Source organism: Parasteatoda tepidariorum, chromosome 11, assembly GCF_982258835.1.
Source record: "Parasteatoda tepidariorum strain Cologne lab strain chromosome 11, Ptep-v5.0, whole genome shotgun sequence".
NCBI classification, from domain to species: Eukaryota; Metazoa; Arthropoda; class Arachnida; order Araneae; family Theridiidae; genus Parasteatoda; species Parasteatoda tepidariorum.
In genome coordinates, this window is record NC_141765.1 from 78,845,866 (window position 1) to 78,871,239 (window position 25,374).

The 25,374-nt window shown below is 31.0% G+C and overlaps 1 protein-coding gene across 4 annotated transcripts in view; it reads right to left on the reverse strand.

Annotated features, from left to right (window-relative positions):
- The window catches only part of LOC107451509 (dyslexia-associated protein KIAA0319-like protein), a 153,884-nt gene extending 148,846 nt beyond the window's left edge, over positions 1-5,038 (reverse strand). For 2 of the 4 annotated variants that reach the window (XM_016067636.4, XM_016067634.4), the window contains exon 1: positions 4,695-5,038. The gene's annotated coding sequence lies outside the window, so the exon portion shown is untranslated. The remainder of the gene's footprint in view (positions 1-4,694) is intronic. The other 2 variants (XM_016067638.5, XM_016067635.4) reach the window with 2 other exon arrangements.
- Positions 5,039-25,374: the final 20,336 nt, after the last annotated feature.

Genomic DNA, 25,374 nt, shown 5'->3' on the forward strand with positions numbered 1-25,374 from the left:
ATCTTAACTGAAAAAGGGAAATTCCATTTTAGCTGGTGAAACATTTTTCAAAAATAAGCAATATTTTTTCATTTCAGTACCACTTCTTTATGCAATTAGGCGGGTGCGAAAAACAACAAATAACCGTTTAAACGGGGAAGTTTAACATTAGTTTCTTCTAAAATGATTTGGTTCCAATAAATTTTATTCGTATAAGCGGGTAATTCGATTATGCGATTAAGTGGGGTGGGGACGACAGTACAAAATAACTAAAAAGAATTATTTATCGAAAAAAAACTGAATTTTCTATTTTTAAACACGTTACATTTTCAATAAAATTAGCATTAGTACATTTTCCTTCATAAAGGATTGCAGTTTGGACTTATAAAAACAAAGCCTACGAAGAAATATAGAATTTGAAATTTCAATTAAATAAGATCTATGAAAAATAATTTTAGCTGAAAAAATCTAAAGAAGGAAAAAAAAATACTATTTCAAGCACAAAATAAAACCTTAGTAAAAAGTAAAAAACGGAAAAAGAATTCCAATTTTCAGAATTCAAATGTGATTTATCTTTTTCTATCCCTAGCTCCTACTAATGAATATAAATAACAAAGCATTTTTAATTGATCTTTTTTCTTTTTTTTTTAATTATTTTACTGCACAAAAAAGATTAAAAAAATAATTTTATCTGCTTCATAAAAATCAATTTTTAAACGAAATAATTTAATTGGAAAGTAATAGCACATTTAATGCAGTTTAATTAAACTTAATATTTAAACAATAAGACTGCAAATAATAAATATGTATTCATAAAAAAATTATGCTTACATTCAAAACTCAGACTGCGGTCGATAGGATGATCGTTGGCATGTGAGCGGATTTTCTATTTTATTCAATAATAATATAAATTTATAAAATACGCTTTGAGTAACTAAGTACCCGTACATGACAGTTAAAGACAGGTCAGTGAAGTAATTGGTACCACAGCTGCCTGTGCTTTGAGCCCCTTCCTTCCCCTTCTTAACCACATGGAAAAAGATATTGTCTTTATTCTCAGAAAGAGTAAGAGAAAACATGAGAAAATATAGCTTAGGGCATTTCTAGCTAACCACTTTTAAAAGACCCTCGATTTTTCAAGTTGACAGAAATATCCGGGTTTTTGTCTGCTTCTTCACAAGATCGAGTCGCAGCACCAGCGGCTTGATCAAACAGAATTGCCACTTCTCCGCGAATATTCGGAATTCTCTATTTTCACCATATTTTTATTGAAATAATTAATGAATCCAAAATTACAACATTTAACACTTTGAACTCGGCAAACATTCTCAAATTGTGTGAAATGATCGAAGTGTTGATTCGATTGAGTGTAACTCAATTTAATGTTTCAGAATTCTAAGGATTCTTGAAGAAAAAAAATATTAAAAGCAAAAAAACAATATTTTATTTTCAAAACAGAAACTTCTATAAAGGTGAATTGAGGCTCACATATATGTTAACTATTTTCCATAGAGAATATCAAATTTTGTTGTCATGATTAATTGTTCTAAAGATATGAATTAGTTCCTGAACACTTTATTTTAGGTTAAAAAATGTTGAACTCAAGTAATAATCCAATCATCATAGAATTTTAAAAGTTATGAACTGAATGGTAGTTAACAAATTAAATGTTTTTATTTCCTTTTTTGGAGTTAGGAGTCCTTTGAAGTTAGTAAAATTCTTCATAATAGAAAAATAGCGTTTACTAATTGAAAATATAAATTATTTAATAATTTATGTTATTTAAACAGAATTTAACAATTTAAATAAGATATTTTGAATAATATGGTATCCTATTTAATAGGTACTCTTATTTGTAATTTTTTCCCTATATTTTGTAAGTAAAAAAAAAAAAAATAGGTTGCATCACCGGTACGATTATTTCATATAAAATTTATAATTCTTTAAAAAAAAATCATGTAAATTCATCAATTCCTTTAAAAAAATTACTTAAACCTCTAATAAAGATTTAGTATAATTCAGATAAATAATATCTGAATTTTATGATACATTATTAGGTAACTAAAAATTAAGGTCACTACAAATTTTTTTAAATTTAAGAATGTGTCGTTGAAATAATAATACAAGAGAAATGGTTTTCGAGATTTTGGCATGAAATGTCGGTCATCTGGCTTTGAATTATCATAAATGGTTACTCCTGGAGGAGAAAAAAAAACTAAATGTAAAAACACATTTCACAACAAGATTTGCCGAGTCGGGTCTGGGATCCCGAAACGAAATTCAGATAACATTGAAATCCGTTTAAATCTCATCACCGATGAAATATCCGATAATGAAAGAATTTCGGCAAAGTCGGGATTTTGGCCTGAATTATCGATCATCTTGCTTTGAATTTTCATTAATGGTTACTCTTGGAGGAGAAAAAAAAACTAAATTTAAAAACACATTTCACAACAAGATTTGCCGAGTCGGGTCTGGGATCCCGAAACGAAATTCAGATAACATTGAAATCCGTTTAAATCTCATCACCGATGAAATATCCGATAATGAAAGAATTTCGGCAAAGTCGGGATTTTGGCCTGAATTATCGATCATCTTGCTTTGAATTATCATAAATGGTTACTCCTGGAGGAGAAAAAAAAACTAAATTTAAAAACACATTTCACAACAAGATTTGCCGAGTCGGGTCTGGGATCCCGAAACGAAATTCAGATAACATTGAAATCCGTTTAAATCTCATCACCGATGAAATATCCGATAATGAAAGAATTTCGGCAAAGTCGGGATTTTGGCCAGAATTATCGATCATCTTGCTTTGAATTATCATAAATGGTTACTCTTGGAGGAGAAAAAAAAACTAAATTTAAAAACACATTTCACAACAAGATTTGCCGAGTCGGGTCTGGGATCCCGAAACGAAATTCAGATAACATTGAAATCCGTTTAAATCTCATCACCGATGAAATATCCGATAATGAAAGAATTTCGGCAAAGTCGGGATTTTGGCCAGAATTATCGATCATCTTGCTTTGAATTATCATAAATGGCTACTCTTGGAGGAGAAAAAAAAACTAAATTTAAAAACACATTTCACAACAAGATTTGCCGAGTCGGGTCTGGGATCCCGAAACGAAATTCAGATAACATTGAAATCCGTTTAAATCTCATCACCGATGAAATATACGACAATGAAAGAATTTCGGCAAAGTCGGGATTTTGGCTTGTAAAAAAAAAAAAAAAATGCCGACTCAACCTGAATTTGCCGACTGGATGATATCGCTGGGGGGGGGGGGGGGTGAGACACCCCTCTCACCCCCCCGTTGGGGACGGGCCTGGATAGGCCTGAGTCAGAGCACCATCTAGCTACTTCTAGAAGTGCATTATTCATGATATCAGAGATTGTTTTACCATGTTTGCCTCTGACAACAACACCATCATCAGCATACCCGATAAAGGGAATGCCAAGATCAGTTAACCGAACTAACAAGTAGTCCATTACCATACACCACAGGATAAGGGACAAAACCCCTCCCTGGGGGCACCCTGAGGTTGCATGCACTTTCATGCTTGCTCCCAGTAAAGAGGAACAAACATAACTAGAGGATAGCAATTTAGCTATCCACCTGGTAATTGTTGAGTTGGCTCTGTTCTTAAGTGCATTGATGATAGTCTCAAGAGGGACTTTATCAAATGCACCTTCAATATCAATGAATACTCCTTATCTGTGATTGATTTCTCAAGCAGGTAGGAGAGCTCGTATAGTGCGGTGTCCGTTGACTTGCCAGGCTGATAGGCATGCTGTGTGGAGGACAGTGGCCTATCTATGAGTACAGTGTCTCTGAAGTATCTGTTGTCATCTATTGTGCCAGGTAGATCTTAAACTTACAATTAAAAAAAAACAAACATGTAGATGTTTGCCCCAGGGTGACGACAAGTTATAACTCAAGTTGGCCCACCTCATGATTTTTCTCTTTTTACTTCCTCATGGGTCGCTGCCCGGAAGTTTCCAAGGCTTGGAGATTATTTTGTTGCAGAAATCCTCCCAAAGAATCAAGAAATGGGAGAAATTTACATATTGTGATCTGTGGTAGAATAATCGACAAGTCTTGGCCACTTCCGGGCAGTGGGCCAGGAGAAATTTTTAAAAAAATCACAGAAAGGGACCAACTTAAAGGTTATGACTCGTAGCCAACCCCCGGGCAAACATCTACACCTTTTTTTTAAATACCATAGGAACACCACTACGTGTTTTCATTTATTTATTTTCAAAATTTTCAAGTTTAAAATCCATTTAAGAAATGACGATGTATTTGGGGGATATTTCCATACTATAATCTATCAAATGAATACTATCACTTAGGTGCCAAATGAACTTTTGACTTTGGATATATTTTTTAAAAAAATATCCAGAGAATACTACGACTATCAAGAAAAATACTACGACTTATAACCTTTGAGTTGGTTCCCTTCTTTGATTTTTTGTTTCCCTCGCCGGCTGCTACCCGTAAGTTGCAAAGACTTGGCGATTATTTTGCCGCAAATTAGGATAAGGAAATATCCCCAAATTTAAAACTATTACTAGGACATTTTAAGTGCGGAATTTCGTAGAAATATAACATTTCTTAAGTGGTTATTCCATTTTCGTTTGTTTTTTTCCTAGCAGAAGACGTCGAGTACTTCATTAAAAACGAGAGAAAAAACAAAAAACTGCTTACGTAATACTAACAATACACACAATCAACGCGTAAATTCTTTCAACAGCATAACTAATTTGAAACTTCATTTCATTCAGACGACAATCATTTTTATATACTCTTCTTAATCAAACTATTCAATCCAATCAGCTGTCATTTTCTTAAAGTTAACCAAAACAAACAACTCACACGAAACAGTATTGCCAGAACTTAAGATTAAAAAGTAGCGAATGGAAGCTCCAAAAGTAGCGGATTCGAATATTTCGTAGTCCCAAAAAAATACGTTGTTTAAAAGCCCCAAATAAATTAATTAAAATAAGTAGAATTTCAATGCATTGCGTAAAAAATTTTGTCAAATTCAATATTTCATTTTAACTCAGATTTAAAGTCACGTGATTTATTTTATCGAAATAGACAGGGACAGTGATGACGTATTTTTTGATGTCAAACCCCGCCTCCTTCCAAACACGTTCCAAACATTTTTTCGAACGAACCATTTCAATGGCATTTCCTATGTGAATTTAAGACGGCAAGATTTTTAGTTTATTATTGAAATAAATAAATTTATATAGCTCTTGTAAGGGGCTTATTCCTAATTTAAGTAGTTTTCTTTATACGGGGTATCAGTAGATTTTACGAGTTAAGTGCATTAAATGCTATAAAAAAATTTCAAAATGGTCAAGTTATCTTTAATTTTGATGTATAAAAATTTAAGCATCAATATTTTTAACTCTTGTTTCATGTTTATAATAATGTCTTATTTTATTTAGAATTTGTTACATATTCTTGATCTACATCTAATTTTTTTCTTTAGTTATGGATAGGCATGCATTGCTTTAAAACGTTTTGTAATTTTTAATCTATAATTAGATTGTATTTATCAATACTAATATCTGTTTATTTAATTATGTCTGATGATTAAATTTGTAGTTATTGTAAACTTTGTTTGCTTAAGATTTTCTGATTATTGCTGCTAATTCTCATTAGCTTTAGTTTTTAACTACTAAATAGGAATAAATTATGTTACTAACTTATTTAATATGTATACATATTGTTAAATGTGCACAGAGTTTTAGTTTAAACTGAGATTTATTTTGACTTGAGATTTTTTCTTGTTTATATTTGTCAACATCATCATTAATTAGTTTTTAACAATTTTATGCATTAATTTTTTGAGAAAATTAAGATACCTTATTATTGGATAATTAATATTAGATTATTCTTGACGTTACTAGTGTAGTGCTATGTTAATGTGTAGTGTTATGATAGTGCAGTGTAGTGTTATGTTAAAAGGGTCAATACTATGTTTAGTTTCCAGAATTTTAATATATAGAATAGCTAATTTATTTTAAAATTTTAAATTTCTAATTTTCATCTTAAAATGTGAGAGGAACAATTTTTTTAGGTGTTATATATGAATTTATCTTAAAATCTCAGATTCCTATTTTATTCGATAAGAAAGTGCAACATGAATTTTTTTAGAATTCTTTAAAACATACTTATCCCTTACATAAACTTTTATTTAACATTCATATTTATAAATCTATGTATTCACATAGGTGTTTAAATTTTACTTATTTAGTAATATTAATTTCGCATGCATATCAAATAAATATAATTCAAATTTTTAAGAAAATTTTTAATTTAGAAACTTAACTCTTTAATGCATGTATACATATATAGTTATACAGCTTTTATATTTGGCAAATGTTACTGTTATCACTTTTTATAGAATAAAATTTGCATTTGACAGTCAGAATCATATTTTTTTAAATTACCTTCATAGTAATATTTTATTTGTTACAGTGAACGTAACATTCAAGTCATCCAAATTTATTTCATAATTTGGCTGTAAATATGTTTTCAGACCTGTCAACTCTTTTGTTTACATATTTTTTTTTTTTACTTCCTATCATTTTAGCTCAAATTTATTGGTAAATTTACTATTTTAAAAACGTGTATCTTAAATGCTTTATAATTTTCACTAATTTATCTGACTTTGGGGCCGTTCAAAAAGTACGTACATCCCGAAGGGGGGGGGATTTGCTATTATGTACGGTTTTGTACGATGGGGAAGGGGGGGATTTATTATACAAAGTACGTACTTTATAAATATATAGCAAATTTAAATTTGACTTAATCCTACACACTCCTTAAGTAAATATTTAATTTTATTTAAAACATAATTATTTTAATTTTTATGAAAAAGGGGGGTAGGCTAATAAAATGTACGTACTCTAAGGGGGGAGGGAGTAAGACCTTATGTACAAAGGGGGGGGAGGGGTTTGAAATTTCTCCATTTTTGTGTACGTACTTTTTGAACGGCCCCTTTATTCATGCTCCTTACATAACTTTTTAATTTGTTTTAAAATTTTCATTATTATTTGCAATTAATAAGTTGTCTCAATATTATTAAAAAAAATTGATTTAGTATAATATACATATTTTAAGAAAAATTAAACATAAATTAGAAATAACATTTTCCAAATAATAAGATTCACAAATTTCCGATTTTCAGATTATAACTACAATTTATATGGTAAATATTAAATACAAATTCTCCCAATCATACATACAAAAAGTTTTCATAATCATTTACAATTAATAAGCTACTCCAATTAATATCATAAAAAGAGATTAACATAATATTAATATATGCAACACTTTTTCTTGCCATTTCAGTGGTTAAATTCGACTCTATATTAATATATTCAAAGATTTAGTTGACCTACTTTTAACTACATGAGAAACGCCATATTGTTTACTCCGTTCAAAACAAAGTTTGGAACGAGGAGAGCTAGTGACGTCGTTGATGACGTAGGACTAACCCTGTCTGTGGGGTGTAGGTAGCGCAGAGCAGAACGCTCTACCTATGGCAATACTTCACATGCTTCCCCTATTACCGTGTGGAGAGTCATAGACGAAAGAAGTACGTTAGTTTCTCTCTTCATTTTAGATGTCGTGTATTTAGCCGTTCGAGGCTATGTTTACGAACTATCACGCCTACGCAATCGAATTTGGACTTTCCTTCTAAAATTTTCAGTTTAGATTCCTCACCTGTTAGTGTTCTGTATTCCAAATGTTGTAAATAATTAATATATAGTGCTTGTTAAATATAAGAGTGTTATTTCCTAAACCCCCACGCTATGGGACAGCACACTGGCGACGAGTTTGTGAATTTTATTTTCCTTTAATACAAAAAATCATCGCTTGAAAAAGTTACGTATCAAAGCGAAACTAATTTGGATTAAGGTTTCAAGTACCTGAAGAGAGGTAACATTTTTGCTCTTGAAGACTGCTCTATGTAGGACAATTTTTCCAAATGGAAGACCTCATCTCTCAATTAATTGAACAAAATAAATTGTTAATGTCGGCGCTGCAGTCGAAAGACGAAACCTGAAACAAAAGCAACGTTACTGGTGTGAATTTCAAGAAATTCGATGATTCCCAAGAAACATTTGAATCTTTTTTGGAGCGGTTTGAGGCTTTTTTGGACATACAAAATGTTCCAAATGAAAAACTAGCGAAAACTTTAATTTCCAGCTTATCAGAAAAATTGTATAATTTGTTAAAAAATTTGTTGGCACCCAACAATCCAGCTAAAACTGATTTTGAAACCTTAAAAAACACTCTTCAAGATCATCTTCACCCAAAGCCATTAATTATTCCTAGCAGACATATTTCCTTAATCGTAAACAACATAAGGGAGAAAGTATTAATGCTTATTTAGCAGAACTTCGTTCATTGGCAATGCCATGCAATTATAAACAAGAACTGGTGAACACTATGCTGTGGGATGTTTTTGTGAGCGGTCTCCGTGATCGTGCCACATTAGACAGACTTTTCGAAGAAGATTATATAGATCTCGAGCGTACTGTAAAAATTGCTTTGGCCATGGAAAAGACTAGCAAGAGCACCCAAGAAATAATTGGCAAGCCAACAGAAATGAAAGAATTTAAGGCTAACAGGAAAAAAGAGCCGAAACAATTCTGGTCTAACAAAACGAAAGTAAAAAATAACTTTGCATGTTATCGGTGTAAGGGATCTAATCATTCCTCAAGAGAATGTAAATACAAATCTGCAACATGCAACTTCTGCCATAAAGTTGGACATCTAACAAAAGCGTGCTTTTCTGCCGCTAGAGCAAAACAATATAAACATGTTAACCAGAAACAAATTGTCACTGAACCCGGATGTTCAAGTGAAAATACTATATCCGTCCCGTTACACGCATTAAATGACCAAACATTTTACGAGGAATTAGCTAAAAGACCACCAATGATGATTAAAGTAAATATAGAAAATTCTCCAGTTCAAATGGAGGTCGACACTGGAGAAACAGTATCGGTTATGAGCATCAAAAGGTTTCGAAAAATCTCTAATAAAAAGATAAAACCTACTAAACTGATTTTCAAAACCTGCAAGGGAGATGAGGTTGTACATCTTGGATATGTTTCTGTTAAAGTTGATTATAATAATATATCATATAACTTAAATTTATATCAAGCTAAAGAGAATTTAGATTCTATTTTTGGTAGAGAATGGCTTTATGAAATTCCATTAAATTGAAATACCATTAAAACAATTAATACTGTAAATACTAAAGTTAATTTCGATTAGTCCAAACTTTTAAAAGACTTTCAACATCTCTTTAGTGATGAATTAGGGGAAATTGAAAATTATGAATGTAAATTTGAGTTAAAGGAAGATACCAAATCGATTTTTTGCCGACCCCGGCAAGTTTCCTTCGTGCTAAAACAGAGAGTCAATCGAGAAATCGAAAGACTCGAAAGGGAAGGATTAATAGAAGAAATAAACATATCCGATTGGGCTACGCCCATAGTTCCGATTGTCAAACACAGCGGATCGATTAGGCTATGTGCTCATTATTCAGTAACGATAAACAAACATTTAAAGGTACAAAAATACCCGCTTCCTCGAACTGAAGATATTTTTGCCTCACTCAGTGATGGCAGGGTATTTTCTAAAGTTGATTTTAGCCAAGCTTATTTGCAAATGGAGGTTGAAATGGAAAGTCAAAACTCTTAACCATTAATGCAGAAAAAGGTCTTTATACTCCAAAAAGATTAATGTACGGAATTAATGCAGCTCCAGCCATTTGGCAAAAATACGTTGAAAGTGTATTCCATGATCTAGAAGGAGTTGAAGTATTTTTTGATGACGCACGCATAGCAGCTCCCGATAACGAAACTCATTATTTCAGATTACGAAAATTTTTTGAAATATGTCAAGAACATGGTCTGAAAATTAATAAAGATAAAAGTAAATTCTTTCAAAGTGAAATTTAGTTTTTAGGATATAGGATAAGTTCTGAAGGACTTTCAAAAACATAGGAGAAAATAGCTGCAATTAAAAATGCTAAGGCACCACGAATTGTTCAAGACGTTTAGTCATTTACGGGTCTCGTGAATTTTTATTCAAGGTTTTCTAAGGACTTAGCAACTTTGGCCTATCCTTTATACAACTTAACCAAGAAAACCGTTACTTGGAAATGGGATCGCACTTGTTAGGAAGCTTTCGAAAATGTGAAAAACGAAATTTGCTCTGACAAAATACTAACTCATTAAGACCCAAACCTCCCTATCTTGCTATCTTCTGATGCTTCACCAGTGTGGTTGGGAGCAGTACTTTCCCATAAACTCCCAGATGGTTCAGAACGACCCATAGCATTTGCCTCCAGTACTCTATCTCCAACGGAACAACGTTACTCTCAAATTGACAAAGAAGCTTTGTCAATCGTTTGGAGTGTTAAAAAGTTTTACCTCTACTTAAAGGGAAATAGATTCACTTTGGTTACTGACCACAAGCCCCTGGTTTCCATCTTTTCATGTAAAAAGGGTCTCCCAGTCCTTTCTGTAACAAGACTTTTGCATTATGCTCTTGTTCTGCAAGCTTATGAATTTGATATTGCTTATCGCAATACAAAGGACCACGGCAATGCCGAGTGCTTATCACGTCTACCATTGAAATCTGAAGAACTGGAATTAAAAAATGATATTGCAGTATACCAAATTTCCCAAATTGAAACCTTACCCGTTACTGCCAAAGACTTAGCAAAGGCTACTCAGTTCAATGAACACTTCGGGAAGCTTTTAAAAATATTACAATATGGAGGTCAATTAGAAGGGAAGGAAAAATATACCTTACAGGATGGGTGTATTATGTATGGGCAACGAGTGTGTATTCCAGACTGCTACAAGGCAGAAATATTAGACGAGTTGCATCATGGGCATCTTGGTGTAGTAAAAATGAAAGCAATTGCCAGATCTTACGTGCATTGGCGAGACATCGACCAAGGCATAGAAAATTCTGCGAAAAACTGTTTGGACTGTGCTAGGTTCAAAACAGACCCAGCAAAAGCAAAAGTTCATCATTGGGAATATCCCAGTGCAAAATGGGAAAGAGTGCACATTGATTTCGCAGGACCTATATTTGAACGGATGTTTTTACTCATTATTGACGCCCGTTTGAAATTGCTCGAAGTTTACCCCATGAAGACAGCCAACTCATTCAAGAATATTGCATGCCTCCGAGACTGCTTTTCACGTTTTGGACTACCTGCAGTTTTAGTTTCCGACAATGGCACACAGTTTACTTCTCAAGAGTTCCAAGCATTTATACGAAGCAACCCTTATGAAAATTTAAGGTATATTTAAGGTTGATTTGAGGTATTTTTGAGGTATTAAGGTTGTTTTGAGGTATATTTGAGGTATATTTAAGGTTGCAGAGAAAACAGCAATAAAAATTATACCTCGTAAAGGTTGTAATTAAGGTGTACGTGGTTGATTTATATATACTTCAGCTTGTTTTGAGGTTGTTTAAAATTCACTTCAAATCAACTAGACTGATAAGGAGATTTTTAAGGTATACCAGGTTTATTTTCTTACACTTGTAACAAAAGAGGTATTTTTGAGGTATAAAATTTTTACCTTATTTCAACTAACGATAAAAAGGTATTTATTGAGGCATATGAAGTCATTTTATTTATACCTAAGCTTATTTTGAGGTTGTTTTAAATTCACTTCAAATCATCCAGAATGATAAAATGATTTTTAAGGTATACGAGGTTGCTTCTCTTACACTTGTAACAAAAGAGGTATTTATGAGGTATAAAAAAATCAACCTTATTTCAACTAACGAGAGTGAGGTAATTACGAGGTATTAAAAATATACCTTTTTTCTACTAACGATATTGAGGTATTTATGAGGTATAAAAAAATATACCTTATTTCAACTAAAGAGAGAGAGAGGTATTTATTGAGGTGTTGAAGTCATTTTATTTATACCTAAGCTTGTTTTAAGGTTGCTTAAAGTACACTTCATATTAACTAACTCCCTTCCCAGAGTTCCATGCGAGCCGGCAAATGGCGTGTGTGTTGACAATCGAAAGTCTATTCGAAATTCGGTAAGTGTGCTTGACATTTATTAATTTAGTTTTATCACCTTTAATCAAATATGCTTCAATTTTGAAACTTAAATTTTATTATTTTTGTTTTAACGACGCGTCCTGATCTTAAATAATTTAAGTTGGAGGATATTCTTAGAGGCTATCGTTGTAGGCTTAGCAATAAGAGAGAATAACCGAAATATTTCTCGTCACTGTTTTGGGTAACATTACTGGTGAATCGTTACAGCAGTTTATGCACAGTATATTTTATTGTTTGTAGTTAAGTCAAATAGAACTATTCTTTTTATTTTGCTTAAATGTATATGTTTTAACGTAGCAGTATGCACGCTAATTAATTGAGAAAAATGTTCACAATTTCTCTTATAAATAAATCATTGAAAATTGAAAGATTTTTAAAATAGCAATTTTGCTTTGAATATATATATATATATATATATATATATATATATATATATATATATATATATATATATATATATATATATATATATATATATATATATATATAATATATATATATATATATATATATATATATATATATATATATATATATATATATATATATATATATATATATATATATATATATATATATTTACAGAGCTTATCCACAGTTCCCTGATATTACTGAGATGGCCTAGGCTGTAAATAGCACATGCGCAGCGGCGCAGAAGAAGAGACAAGCAAGCTACTGCTCAGCCTTCCCCTAGGATATAGTTCTGAATTTATACCTAAAAGAAAAAGTAATCTCTCATAATAAACTACAAAATTTATGTAATTGTTGATAACAATAGTTGGCTAGATATTTGATAATTGAAAACTAGTAACTATACTAGCTCACTTCTTCATGTTTGATCACAAAACTGCTATTTTCACTACATGTTATTTTCTCGCATTTTACCCACGTTAATTCTTTACTAAGCAGATTGTTATTACTTATTAGAATATTGGGCAGAATGAAATTAAATCCGATTTCAAGTTTATATGACAATTTGTTTCAAGGTTATGAGCTTTTTCATGCAGCTGTTTATGGTTCACTACTTCAAAAATGTGCGAATTTCGGAAATCTTAAATATTTTAGAAATAAGTCAGTATAGTATGCATTTTTAATCCTGAATTGAATAAAATCAATTGCAAATAAAAAAATTTATTGTTGAAAGTAATATGTATTATTTTGAGTTTCATCCTATGGGATGTGTATTTATATTTAAACAAGTGTTAGTAACAACTAACTATTAGTTTTATTCTGCTCGGTATTATAAGTTATATAGGAGATATTATACTCAACTTATTTTAAAAGTATTATTTCAAATCATTCTCTCTTAGACATTTTCCTCACATAAAATTACTCATAACTTTAAAATAAATGCTCCTTATCAGCTTGTAATTTGTTCTATTCGCTTGAGTGTAAAAAAAGAATAAAAATTGGCACATAACCTTAAAATTTTAATTTATTAAACGATTGTAGATTCTTGATTACATTGATTAAAAATTATTAAAATAACTATTTTTTAGGAAACTCTGATGTGATTGACAATAACATAAGTCCTTTTCAGAATCAGCGTCAAAAATTTAAAAAAAAGGTGCTAGTTTCATGAAGTCTGACTAAAAGTTTAAAAATATAGACAAAGTTTATTGAGTTTAAAGATTTTTAAAAAAAGAAAATCTAATTATTAAACTTACAAGTACCATAATGTTACAGATGTATAGAAAAATAAAAAGTGTTAAAATTGCATAAGATTGGAATTATACAGGGTGTTTATAAAGTCCCGGACCCATTTTGATGTTTAATAACTCATAAAATAATAAAGATAGATTAAAATTAATAACATAAATGGTTAGATAGACTCAAAAAGTTTCATGACCCTAGTCAATGAAATTCCACGTCTGCTCCCTTCATCGCACGGAGAATATCAAGTCGTAAGTCAATTTCACGCCAGGTAGCTTTCTTTTTTACCGAAAAGACGGTCTCATCAGTCGTATACTTAGACATGTTGGAAAATTTCGTATTTCCACAACTAGAACAGCTTCAGTCACATGTCTTTTTGCAACAAGATGGTGCACCACCTCATTGGGCTATCATCGTTCGTAGTTCTTTGAATGATCATTTTCCAGGAAGATGGATTGGGCGAGGAGGTCCAATCCCTCACCCAGATCACTTGATATAACGCCACAGGACTTTTTTCTTTGGGGATTTATAAAGGATAATGTTTACAGGAGGATCGTGTCGAACATTGATGGCCTAAAAGCCAGAATTACAACCGCAATAGCCTCTGTGGATGCCGACATGCTTGCCGCTACCTGGCGTGAAATTGACTATCGACTTGATATTCTCCGTGCGACGAAGGGGGCACACGTGGAAGTTCATTGACAAGGGTCATGAAACTTTTTGAGTCTATCTAACCATTTACGTTATTAATTTTAATCTATCTTTATTATTTTATGAGTTATTAAACATCAAAATGGGTCCGAGACTTTATACACACCCTGTATATTTGAATTTCTGTAAATGTTGTTAATGGTAATACTGTCTTCAGTGTATTTTATTTTGTGGCTGTGTTACATGTCATGCTTTTTAGCTACGAGGATTGAATAGAAATGGCAGAAGAACAGGAAAATTAATTTCATCCAGTTAATTTAAATGATAAAAAAAATACTTTCTAATATTTTAAGACCTGCCACTATTATTGTAAATATGACTTTCTTACTAATTTATATTTTTCTTCCTTTTAGGTTCCAATAATTACAAGTTTCAACATGTAGACGGAAACAGTATTTAAAATAATTTTGTTGGTTTGTAAAAAAAGTGAAATTTTAGTTTTAAATAAAAGTACTTTGAATTTTGACTAATTATTTAAATTTGTAGTTTTATTGCTTTAAAAATTCAAGCACCTTAGACAACTATCTTCTAAAAATACGAATATGAGTTCCCATAAATAATTTTTACTAACTGTAGAATTTAGATAAGTGTTATTTTAAGATGATTTAAATCAATCTGTTAAAATTATAGAAGAATTATGCATTTGAAACTTTCTTTTATAGCTTAACAAAAGAAGCAATTACTGCCGAAGGTTTAATATTAAAAATTTCTGGTTGATAAATGATCTCTACTAGTGAAAAAAATGTAATGTACATTATTCTTCATATAATATACATAATATCTTTATATATATATTATATTTTTTATATAGTGAGTCTAAAAATTAATAAACTAGGTAGTCCGTATAACACCTCACTTTCGTAAGTGCTAAAAAAGAACATCTTTGGTTGATAAATTAATACTTCTAAAAATACAAAAATATATACTTGAGGTTACGAAATAATAACTTAAGGTAGAACATGGAACACATGGCGCTAATTAAAAATAACCTTTCCAATTGTTGAAAATACACTTCAGGTTGATTTATAACAACCAGAAGTGTAAAATGGCCCACCTTAGGTTGAAAAATATATACCTCTACAAGCATAAAATTATATACCTGAGGTTGAAGAAAATTTACCTAAGGTAGAACAAAATACATTTGAGGTTGATTTATAACAACCAGAAGTGTAAAACGACACACCATAGGTTGATAAATATATACCTCTACAAGCATAGAATTATATACCTGAGCTTGAAAAACAATTACCTGATGTTGAACATAATACACCTGAGGTAGATTTATAATAACCTGAAGTGTAAAATGACACACCTTAGGTTGTTGAATAAATACTTCCACAAGTGTAAAAAAATATAGTTCAGGCTGAAACATATATACCTCTGGAGGTATATTTAAGGTATATTTGAGGTTGATTTTGAGGTATTCATTTGCACCCTTTTCAACCTTTACGACGTATTTAAACAACAACCTCCTTTATACCTTTAAAATATACTTCGTTTATACCTCATTTATACCTCGATATTTTCATAAGGGAATGGCATTAAGCATAAGATATGCGCCCCTTTCAAACCATCCAGAAATGGACAAGCAGGGCGCTACGCGCATACATTAAAGCAATCTGTCCGTGCTATGCAGAACTTTGCAGGGAATATCCAGCAAAAGGTTAGCACCTTTCTCATGCAATATCGCAAGGCTCCTAATATGACAACTATGATTAGTCTGGCTATGCTTTTCCTTCAGAGAGACATTCCCAGAAAGCATGTAACCTTACGACAACCTTGAGTTTTAACTTTACTTTCATTGTTACGAAAAGGTTTGCGGTTAAAACCTTTTTTCAATGACGTAAAAATATTGCAATTTCCAACCTTTCCTCCTTAAAGGAAAACTAAATGATTTTTAAATCTTTTTTTAAAAATATTGTTATTTAGGTTAAAAAACAAGCAAATTGTAAACCTTCTTTTTTGCATTTTTGTTTGCTGTCATGATTAGATTAGCAGAAATATTAAGCGAAAACCTTTTTCAAAGGATACGAAATAAAGCAAATATTAACCTTTTCAGCGAAAATATTAATAAATAATAAGAAAATATTTTGCAAAGGGCCTCATTTAAAGGAAAGCAAATAAACGAGCATAAGACCATGATTTTGGATTGTTTTTTTAAAGTCTGCGAAAGTACAATACGAAAACTTTCTTTGAAAGGTTTCTCGATACAAGTATAAGTAATAGTTCTTTTTTAGAAATTTTTCATTCGAACAATCTCATTAAAATAATAAATAAAATTTGAATCTGGAGTTTAAAATTGACTCTTCAATATTTTGTTACATATTTTTTTTCCTTCTCGAATTTGGCTTTAGGGGTCCTATGCGTTGCGGATCCTTTATAATGTGTGGCCTTCTCTCGTTCATTTTACCTTATTGCAAACCTACCCTTATGAAAAAATCGAGGTATAAATGAGGTATAAACGAGGTATATTTTAAAGGTATAAAGGAGGTTGTTGTTTAAATACGTCGTAAAGGTTGAAAAGGGTGCAAATGAATACCTCAGAATCAACCTCAAATATACCTTAAATATACCTCCAGAGGTATATATGTTTCAGCCTGAAGTATATTTTTTTACACTTGTGGAAGTATTTATTCAACAACCTAAGGTGTGTCATTTTACACTTCAGGTTATTATAAATCAACCTCAGGTGTATTTTGTTCGACTTCATGTAATTATTTTTCAACCTCAGGTATCTAATTTTATGTTTGTAGAGGTAGATATTTTTCAACCTGTGGTGTGTCATTTTACACTTCAGCTTATTATAAATCTACCTCAGGTGTATTTTGTTCGACATCAGGTAATTGTTTTTCAACCTCAGGTATATAATTTTATGCTTGTAGAGGTATATATTTATCAACCTGTGGTGTGTCGTTTTACACTTCTGGTTGTTATAAATCAACCTCAAATGTATTTTGTTCTACCTCAGGTAATTATTCTTCAACCTCAGGTATATAATTTTATGCTTGTAGAGGTATATATTTTTCAACCTAAGGTGGGCCATTTTACACATCTGGTTGTTATAAATTAACCTGAAGTGTATTTTCAACAATTGGAAAGGTTATTTTTAATTAGCGCCATGTGTTCCATGTTCTACCTTAAGTTATTATTTCGTAACCTCAAGTATATATTTTTGTATTTTTAGAAGCATTAATTTATCAACCAAAGATGTTTTTTTTTAGCACTTACGAAGGTGAGGTGTTATACGGACCACCTAGTTTATTAATTTTTAGACTCACTATGTAAAAAATATAATATATATATAAAGATATTATATATATTCTATGAAGAATAATGTACATTACATTTTTTTCACTAGTAGAGATCATTTATCAACTTGAAATTTTTAATATTAAACCTTCGGCAGTAATTGCTTCTTTTGTTAAGCTATAAAAGAAAGTTTCAAATGCATAATTCTTCTTTAATTTTAATAGATTGATTTAAATCATCCTAAAATAACACTTATCCAAATTCTACAGTTAGTAAAAATTATTTATGGGAACTCATACTCGTATTTTTAAAAGATAGTTTTCTAGGGTGCTTGAATTTTTAAAGCTATAAAACTACAAATTTAAATAATTAGTCAGCTGAAATTCAAAGTACTTTTATTTAAAACTAAAATTTCACTTTTTTTACAAACCAACAAAATTATTTTAAATACTGTTTCCGTCTACATGTTGAAACCTGTAATTATTGGAACCTAAAAGGAAAAAAAAATAAATTAGTAAGAAAGTCATATTTACAATAATAGTGGCAGGTCTTAAAATATTAGAAAGTATTTTTTTTATCATTTAAATTAACTGGATGAAATTAATTTTCTTTTTCAGATAAATATCTTCTGCCATTTCTATTCAATCCTCGAAGCTAAAAAGCATGAAATGTATCACAGCCACAAAATAAAATATACTGAGGACAGTATTACCATTAACAACATTTAGAGAAATTCAAATATACAGGGTGTTTATAAAGTCTCGGACCCATTTTGATGCTTAATAACTCATAAAATAATAAAGATAGATTAAAATTAATAACATAAATGGTTAGATAGACTCAAAAACCTTCATGAACCTTGTCAATGAACTTCCACGTGTGCCCCCTTCGTCGCACGGAGAATATCAAGTCGATAGTCAATTTCACACCTGGTAGCGGCAAGCATGTCGGCATCCACAGAGGCTATTGCGGTTGTAATTCTGGCTTTTAGGCCATCAATGTTCGACACGATCCTCCTGTAAACATTGTCCTTTATAAATCCCCAAAGAAAAAAGTCCAGCGGCGTTATATCAGGTGATCTGGGTGGCCAAGGAATTGGACCTCCTCGCCCAATCCATCTTCTAGTAAAATGGTCATTCAAAGAACTACGAACGATGATACCCCAATGAGGTGGTGCACCATCTTGTTGCAAAAAGACATGAGGCTGAAGCTCTTCTAGTTGTGGAAATACGAAGTTTTCCAACATGTCTAAGTATACGACTGATGAGATTGTCTTTTCTGTAAAAAAGAAAGCTACCTCTCGTGAAATTGACTATCGACTTGATATTCTCCGTGCGACGAAGGGGGCACACGTGGAAGTTCATTGACAAGGGTCATGAAGCTTTCTGAGTCTATCTAAATATTAATGTTATTAATTTTAATCTATCTTTATTATTTTATGAGTTATTAAACATCAAAATGGGTCCGAGACTTTATAAACACCCTGTATAATTCCAATCTTATTATGCAATTTTAACACTTTTTATTTTTCTATACATCTGTAACATTATGGTACTTGTAAGTTTAATAATTAGATTTCCTTCCCTTTCTTTTTTAAAAACCTTCAAACTCAATAAACCTAGTCTATATTTTTCAACTTTTTGTCAGACGTCATGAAACTAGCAGCTTTTTTTTAAATTTTTGACGCTGATTCTGAAAAGGACTTATGTTATTGTCAATCACATCAGAGTTTCTTAAAAAATAGTTATTTTAATAATTTTTAATCAATGTAATCAAGAATCTACAATCGTTTAATAAATTAAAATTTTAAAGTTATGTACCAATTTTTATTCTTTTTTTACACTCAATCGAATCGAACAAATTACAAGCTGATAAGAAGCATTTATTTTAAAGTTGTGAGTAATTTTATGTGAGGAAAATGTCTAAGAGAGAATGATTTGAAATAATACTTTTAAAATAAGTTGAGTATAATATCTCCTATATAACTTATAATACCGAGCAGAATAAAACTAATAATTAGTTGTTACAAACACTTGTTTAAATATAAATACACATCCCATAGGATGAAACTCTAAATAATGCATATTACTTTCAATAATAAATGTTTTTATTTGCAATTGATTTTATTCAATTCAGGATTAAAATTGCATACTATACTGACTTATTTCTAAAATATTTAAGATTTCCGAAATTCGCACATTTTTGAAGTAGTGAATCATAAACAGCTGCATGAAAAAGCTCATAACCTTGAAACAAATTGTCATATAAACTTGAAATCGGATTTAATTTCATTCTGCCCAATATTCTAATAAGTAATAACAATCTGCTTAGTAAAGAATTAACGTGGGTAAAATGCGAGAAAATAACATGTAGTGAAAATAGCAGTTTTGTGATCAAACATGAAGAAGTGAGCTAGTACAGTTACTAGTTTTCAATTATCAAATATCTAGCAAACTATTGTTATCAACAATTACATAAATTCTGTAGTTTATTAGGAGAGATTACTTTTTCTTTTAGGTATAAATTCAGAACTATATCCTAGGGGAAGGCTGAGCAGTAGCTTGCTTGTCTCTTCTTCTGCGCCGCTGCGCATGTGCTATTTACAGCCTAGACCATCTCAGTAATATCAGGGAACTGTGGATAAGCTCTGTAAATATATATATATATATATATATATATATATATATATATATATATATATATATATATATATATATATATATATATATATATATATATATATATATATATATATATATATATATATATGTAACATAAAAAGCTTTTATTAACCTTTTTATGTTAGTTTCTTTGCTATAAAACAACTCCTACTTTATTACTAATTAATTATTCAAATCGAAATACTTTCTCACACTTTTAAAAGCTACATCCTTATTCTAAATCTATTTTTGGCCCAACTATGCATAAATTTAAATAAAGATCTTTTTCCCCTTTTAAGCTGTGGGAATCACTCGAGCAAGTTCATTAGCCAATAGTAATTTCTGAGATTTCCCTCTTTTCCCTAAATAGAGAAATTTTAGGATTTTTTGCAAGATTTTCCCTACCAGAAAGACTGTTTGCTGATGGAGTAAACATCACTTCTTCGCTCCCACTCAACTAAGAATGATCAAATAAAAGTTACTCTGATTTAATTAAAATCCTGTGTCTGTTTTCCTGCTTGGTCCAACTGCATCATTTTTCATATATATATATATAAACAATAATATAAACTTTGCAACAAATATCCAAACGGTAAGCATACAGCTATAGTAGAATTTCAAAGTAATATTGCTATTTTAAAAATCTTTCAATTTTCAATGATTTATTTATAAGAGAAATTGTGAACATTTTTCTCAATTAATCAGCGTGCATACTGCTACTTTAAAACATATACATTTAAGCAAAATAAAAAGAATAGTTCTATTTGACTGAGCTACAAACAATAAAATATACTGTGCATAACCTGCTGTAACGATTCACCAGTAATGTTACCCAAAACAGTGACGAGAAATATTTTGGTTATTCTCTCCTATTGCTAAGCCTACAACGATAGCCTCTAAGAATATCCTCCAACTTAAATTATTTAAATCAGGACGCGTCGTTAAAACAAAAATAATAAAATTCAAGTTTCAAAATTGAAGCATATTTGATTAAAAGTGATAAAACTAAATTAATAAATGTCAAGCACACTTACCGAATTTCGAATAGACTTTCGATTGTCAACACACACGCCATTTGCCGGCTCGCATGGAACTCTGGGAAGTGAGTTAGTTAATATGAAGTGTACTTTAAGCAACCTTAAAACAAGCTTAGGCATAAATAAAATGACTTCAACACCTCAATAAATACCTCACTCTCTTTAGTTGAAATAAGGTATATTTGTTTATACCTCATAAATACCTCAATATCGTTAGTAGAAAAAGGGTATATTTTTTTAACCTCGTAATTACCTCACTCTCGTTAGTTGAAATAAGGTTAATTTTTTTATACCTCATAAATACCTCTTTTGTTACAAGTGTAAGAGAAACAACCTCGTATACCTTAAAAATCATCTTATCAGTCTGGATGATTTAAAGTGAATTTAAAACAACCTCAAAATAAGCTTAGGTATAAATAAAATGACTTCATATACCTCAATAAATACCTTTTTATCGTTAGTTGAAATAAGGTAAAAATTTTTATACCGCAAAAATACCTCTCTTGTTACAAGTGTAAGAAAATAAACCTGGTATACCTTAAGAATCTCCTTATCAGTCTGGTTGATTTGAAGTGAATTTTAAACAACCTCAAAACAAGCTGAAGTATATATAAATCAACCTCGTACACCTTAATTACAACCTTTACGAGGTATTAATTTTTATTGCTGTTTTCTCTGCTACCTTAAATATACCTCAACTATGCCTCAAAACAACCTTAATACATCAAAAATACCTCAAATCAACCTTAAATATACCTTAAATTTTCATAAGGGTAATTATGGTATAGCAATAAAATATTCCCTCGAAGAGAATTTTATTTAAAATATTTATGTGCAGAAAAAATTCGCCCAACAGTCTACTGTGACCTAGAGGGTCATCGATATTAAGACTCCACGATTTATGACTAACGAGGAGTGGTGGTGAAAATAAAATTAGCATTGTGCACCTACCGCCTTTATTTCCCTGACAAGCTGGTACCCGCTCTACAGCAGGGTGGATTCAAAACCTAGACCCACAGTTTTTTTCATCATATCTTTGGAGTGAATTTAAGAACATTTTGTTCACAGAACTCGATGTATAGTGTACAAAATAAAAGCCAGACCACCCTGAATAGATTTTGATTTAATGATTGAATTTTTACGTTTTATAAATCAATCTTAACATACCAAACTATCATACCAAAGGGAATTTTTATACACTATTTAGGGGGCACATAAAGAACCAAAATAGATTTTGTTAATTAACCGGAAGGAAGTTCTTTAAGCTATATATTCGTGGAAGCAACGTGTGAGTCGTGGTGTGGTTGTCAGCGCCATGGGTAAAGAAGTTTGTTGAATAGGTGATCAGGGGTTCGGTCCTGGTCACGGATTAATTTTTAATTTTTTTTTCTATTTACCTTATTTTACTTTTTAAAATTTATTTTTCGATATTTCAACGAGAAGAAAGTGTTATATATATAAAAGTAATTATTTTTCTTTGGGAAAGAGGGAATAATAGCTGAAAAACGGAAAAATTTCGACTCCGGAGTTACGCACACGAATCCCTACGTAACTCCCTTTAATATTAACTTATAATTTTCAAACTCTGCCAGATATTAGAGTTTTATATACCAAACAATCGTAATAAAGGAAATTTTTATACACTAATTAGGGGGCACATAGTGGGCCAAAATAGATTTTGTTAATTATCGCGAAGGAAGTTCTTTAAGCTATATATTCGTGGAAGCAACATGTGAGTCGTGGTGTGGTTGTTAGCGCCATGGGTAAAGAAGTTTGTTGAATCGGTGATCAGGGGTTCGGTACTGGACACGAATTAATTTTTAATTTCTTTTTCTATTTACTTTATTTTACTTTTTAAAATTTATTTTTCGATATTTCAACGAGAATAAAATGTTATATATATAAAAGTAATTATTTTTCTTCGGGAAAGAGGGAATAATAGCTGAAAAACGGATAAATTTCGACTCCGGAGTTACGCACACGACTCACTACGTAACTCCCTTTAATATTAACTTGTAATTTTCAAACTGTGCCAGAAATTAGAGTTTTATATACCAAACAATCGTGATAAAGGAAATTTTTATACACTAATTAGGGGGCACATAGTGGGCCAAAATAGATTTTGTTAATTAACGGGAAGGAAGTTCTTTAAGCTATATATTCGTGGAAGCAACGTGTGAGTCGTGGTGTGGTTGTTAGCGCCATGGGTAAAGAAGTTTGTTGAATCGGTGATCAGGGGATCGGTCCTGGTCACGGATTAATTTTTAATTTTTTTTTCTATTTACTTTATTTTACTTTTTAAAATTTATTTTTCGATATTTCAACGAGAATAAAGTGTTATATATATAAAAGTAATTATTTTTCTTTGATAAAGAGGGAATAATAGCTGAAAAACGGAAAAATTTCGACTCCGGAGTTACGCACACGTATCACTACGTAACTCCCTTTAATATTAACTTATAATTTTCAAACTCTGCCAGATATTAGAGTTTTATATACCAAACAATCGTAATAAAGGAATTTTTTATACACTAATTAGGGGGCACATAGTGCGCCAAAATAGATTTTGTTAATTAACGCGAAGGAAGTTCTTTAATCTATATATTCGTTGAAGCAACGTGTGTGTCGTGGTGTGGTTGTTAGCGCCATGGGTAAAGAAGTTTGTTGAATCGGTGATCAGGGGTTCGGTCCTTTTCACGGATTAATTTTTAATTTTTTTTTCTATTTACTTTATTTTACTTTTTAAAATTTATTTTTCGATATTTCAACGAGAATAAAGTGCTATATATATAAAAGTAATTATTTTTCTTTGGGAAAGAGGGAATAATAGCTGAAAAACGGATAAATTTCGACTCCGGAGTTACGCACACGAATCACTTCGTAACTCTCTTTAATATTAACTTATAATTTTCAAACTCTGCCAGAAATTAGAGTTTTATATACCAAACAATCGAAATAAAGGAAATTTTTATACACTAATTAGGGGGCACATAGTGGGCCAAAATAGATTTTGTTAATTAACGCGAAGGAAGTTCTTTAAGCTATATATTCGTGGAAGCAACGTGTGAGTCGTGGTGTGGTTGTTAGCGCTATGGGTAAAGAAGTTTGTTGAATCGGTGATCAGGGGTTCGGTACTGGTTAAGGATTAATTTTTAATTTTTTTTTCTATTTACTTTATTTTACTTTTTAAAATTTATTTTTCGATATTTCAACGAGAATAAAGTGTTATATATATAAAAGAAATTATTTTTCTTTGGGAAAGAGCGAATAATAGCTGAAAAACGGATAAAAATCGACTCCGGTGTTACGCACACGACTCACTACGTAACTCCCTTTAATATTAACTTGAAATTTTCAAACTCTGCCAGAAATTAGAGTTTTATATACCAAACAATCGTAATAAAGGAAATTTTTATACACTAATTAGGGGGCACATAGTGGGCCAAAATAGATTTTGTTAATTAACGCGAAGGAAGTTCTTTAAGCTATATATTCGTGGAAGCAACGTGTGAGTCGTGGTGTGGTTGTTAGCGCTATGGGTAAAGAAGTTTGTTGAATCGGTGATCAGGGGCTCGGTACTGGTTAAGGATTAATTTTTAATTTTTTTTCCTATTTACTTTATTTTACTTTTTAAAATTTATTTTTCGATATTTCAACGAGAATAAAGTGTTATATATATAAAAGTAATTATTTTTCTTTGATAAAGAGGGAATAATAGCTGAAAAACGGAAAAATTTCGACTCCGGAGTTACGCACACGTATCACTACGTAACTCCCTTTAATATTAACTTATAATTTTCAAACTCTGCCAGATATTAGAGTTTTATATACCAAACAATCGTAATAAAGGAATTTTTTATACACTAATTAGGGGGCACATAGTGCGCCAAAATAGATTTTGTTAATTAACGCGAAGGAAGTTCTTTAATCTATATATTCGTGG